Genomic DNA, 4,137 nt, shown 5'->3' on the forward strand with positions numbered 1-4,137 from the left:
CATTTGCAGATTTTGCTAAATAAGTTACAAAGTAAAAAAGTTAAAAAAACCTCAAAACTAGAAAATCTTAAATAATAAAGACAGAAAATTTTAAAGAATAAGGGTAGGAAATATTCTCATACTGTACTTCTATTTTAAACTAAGTGTTACTATAAGAATCAGAATGTTAAAAAATTTTAATTTTATAAAGTAAAAAGTTGCAATAAGAATTACATACTGATAATGCTCCTGTAAACATAGTGAGTGCTCCTGAAACCTGGTTTACTTTCTGGAATAAGCAAGTCATGCAGGAACCCTGCAAAGTGACATGGCTCAAGAAGGAAAAGGATTTGTTAAGCTCAACTGCAGACCTAAGAGAATTATGGCTGTTAAGAGATGCCATTTGGACTGCAAGAAGGGAATAGGAGAAAGGGCCCCAGTGATCTAGTTCTAAGTTTCATCTTTTGTTTCATTAGCTATAGTTGATTTATTATTGAATAAATGAAACTTAAAAACAACTTTGGTGAACAGTCTATGTAAAGCCCAGTGCACAATACTGTCCCACCCTGGGGCTTTCCACCCCTTCAATCCCCAGAACAGCTTTGTACCCATTCAGTTCACTGCAAATGCCATTCCTAAGTGCCCTACAAGGTACATCATACTTTTTAATGCTATATTTTCTATACCTTTTCTATGTTTAGATATACAAATACTTCTCCCAGTGTTATGGCTTCCTATAGTATTCAGTATAGCAAAATGCTATGCAGGTTTACAGCCTAGGAGCAATAGGCTGTAGCGTATAGCCTAGATGTGTAGTAGGATAGGGCATTGCTCTGGGTAAGAATACTCCATGGTGTTTTCACAGTGATGAAATTGCCTAACGGCACAGGTCTGAGAACACATCCCCACCAATGAGCAATATACTACTAATTCCTACCTCCTGTATTCTATGACTGTGGTCATTCATTTCAACTATCCACATTCTATAATTACTCTATTTCGTTTGCTACTTTCAATAATAATCCTTTGGATACGGTAAAAATAAGAAAACTTTTTAAAACTTTCATTTATTCTTCTTTTTAATGTATTACTTTTTTATAGTACATCTGAAGTTTGGACCTGTATAAATTTCCCTCTCTTTGAAGAAATTCTTTTAATATTTCTTATAACACACATCTCCTGACCATGTGTCCTTTAATTTTGTTTTTTGAGAGAATTCTTATTTAGTTTTTATTTTTGAAGAATAATTTTAATGGGTATATTTCAATTCTAAGTCTATTTTTTTCTCTCCTTAGAGTAATAGTATTGGGATTTTTTTCAAATACTTAATTTCCACAATTATGTTTTCTTTGGTAACGTATCTATTCAGATCTTTTCAGACATATCCTTGGCAAATATTTTCTCCATTTCAGACTCACTCTCATAGTCTCTTAACAGAATATTTCTCTGCGTAGATGTTTTAATTTTAACCATGAAATTCAGCTTAATTATTTTTTTTAAATGAATCACACCTTTGGTGTAGTATCTAAAAAAAGTACCAATAAATCGAAAGTCTTTTATATTTTCTCTTAGGTTCTGTTCTCAGAGTTTAAAATTTTAATGGTTTAGATGTAAGTGCATGATTGTTTTGAGTTATTTTTTAGAAAAGATGTAAGCCTCTGTTTAGATTCATTTTTCCTTTTGTTTGTATTTTGGTACTGGGGATCAAACTCGGGTCCTTGCACTTGCAAGGAAGGTGGTGGAACCACTGAGCTAAATACCCGGCCCCTCATTTTTCCTTTTGTATGTGATTTTCTAGGTGTTGTAGCACCACTTGTTGAAAAGAATATATTTCTGCATTGACTTTCCTTCGCTTCTTTCACATATATAAGTTGACTATGTTTATGTGGGCCTATTTTTTACATTCCATGGATTTAGTTGTCTAATTTTTTGCAGTACTGCTCACTCTCTTGATTGCTGTTGCTTTATACTTTAATACTTATATATATTACATCTGTGAGCAAAACAATTTTTCTTTTTCTCACTTGTACACTATTTATTTCATTTCCCTATCTTACTTATACCAGGCAAGAATTTCAGTAAAGTGTTTTATTGTATCAGTGATAGGAGTCATCTCTTCCTGCTTTCTGATCTTGGCAGGAAGGCTTGTAGTTTTTTAAAAAAAGACTGCATATAATTGTAGCTGTAGAATTTTTTATAAATTTCTTTAACAAGTTGAGGAGTTCCCCTTTGTTCCTACTGTTGAAAGTCTTTCCATAAATGAGTGCTAGATTTTGTCAAGTGGCACCGTGTTTCTTCAGATGTTGATATGGTCATGTGTTTTTCTTCTTTACTTGCTCATATGGACGGTTCCATTTTGGAATGGTGAAGCAACCCAATTCAGAGGGGATGCGAAGCACAGAAACTAAGCAATGACTTCTCTTCCACTTCACAAGCTTCTGTTTTGTGTGTTCTTTTTCTAGTTTCTCGATATGTAAAGTTGGTTGAGATATTTTTCCTTCATTGCCAACAGTGATCTCTATAAATGTTCCCTTTGAAAGTGGTTTCAGAGTGTGTCATACATTCTGAATACATTTAAAAAAATTTTTTTTGTCTCAAGAGTTTTTAAAGTTTTTTTTTTGTTGTTGTTGTTTTTGTACCGGAGATCGAACTCGGGTCCTTGCGCTTGCAAAGCAGGCCACCGAACAGCTGAGCTAAATCCCCAGCTTAAAGTTCTTTTTTGGTTTTTACTCATTAGTATTTCAGAAATGTGAAAAGATAAAAATTTCTAAAGTATAAAAGCCCTAAAATGTAAAAACCTGAAAGATCAAAATTTATAAAATATAATTTTGGAGAAAGTAAAATAAATGACTTAAGAGACATTTGTGATGGCTAATTTCGATTGTCTGCTAGGTTTGCTTGAGAGACAGGGGAAAGTGGCAAAGAGTACTTCCCGGTGGGTCTTAGGGGTGTGCCCCTGCCTCTTCCTCTCCAGCTATTCCCGTGCAGTCTGTTTCCTGGGTGTCGTGAGTTGAGGATTTTGGTTTGCACTCATTAGTATTTCAGAAATGTGAAAAGATAAAAATTTCTAAAGTATAAAAGCCCTAAAATGTAAAAACCTGAAAGATCAAAATTTATAAAATATAATTTTGGAGAAAGTAAAATAAATGACTTAAGAGACATTTGTGATGGCTAATTTCGATTGTCTGCTAGGTTTGCTTGAGAGACAGGGGAAAGTGGCAAAGAGTACTTCCCGGTGGGTCTTAGGGGTGTGCCCCTGCCTCTTCCTCTCCAGCTATTCCCGTGCAGTCTGTTTCCTGGGTGTCGTGAGTTGAGGAAACTTGTGACAAAGGACATTGGGCTAATGAAATAACCCAACATAGAAAGACAGATATGCTGCCCCGACTCACTGATCTATGACATTTAAAAAGATAAGGCTTAAAGAATCAGAATAGAAGGGATTTTACTAGGGATGGATGGTTAAAGGAAATGGAAGATGTTGGTCAACGAATATAAACTTTTAGTTATGAAGCCGATACTCTCTGGAGTCCTGCTGTAGAGCACAATAGCATAGCTAATAATAATTGTGTACTGGAAATTCACAAAGAGTCATAATCGTTCTATGATCCCACACACGTGCAAAAGGTAACTGTTCAAGTTGATTGATGTGCTAATTGATGATGTAACCATTTCATTGTGCACGCATCTATCAAAACATTGTGTTATACACCTTGAAGATATCTAATTTTTGTCAGTTGTACTTCAGTAGAGCTGGAAAGAAAAATAAGGAAAAAAACTGTTTGCCCCAGCAGCAGTTATTCACTTTGAGGGGAATGTTTCCTTATCACGATTAGACATTCTTCCATGTTTGTTTTAGAATACTGTATCATCTCTTTATTAGACAGTAAACTGGCAACATTTGATTCTCAAACCCTGTACTTCTGTCTTTATCAAATAATACATCTCCTATGATAGCACTTTTGGTTTTTACCCACCCAGAATTATATCGCATCTACAGAAAAAAATATATTGTGGTTTGTTTTAAGATACAAGAAATAGCCTTTAGATTTCTGTAAAGGGCATCTAGAGAAATCATAAGCATGTCTACCCTATAAAATGAGTGATGTGAAAGAAATTAGGCTTGTCTGTCTTTTATGTCTGCATTACCCCCACTTATCT

Source organism: Fukomys damarensis, unplaced genomic scaffold (genome assembly GCF_012274545.1).
Source record: "Fukomys damarensis isolate Sample0158 unplaced genomic scaffold, DMR_v1.0_HiC HiC_scaffold_19, whole genome shotgun sequence".
Classification (NCBI taxonomy): domain Eukaryota; kingdom Metazoa; phylum Chordata; class Mammalia; order Rodentia; family Bathyergidae; genus Fukomys; species Fukomys damarensis.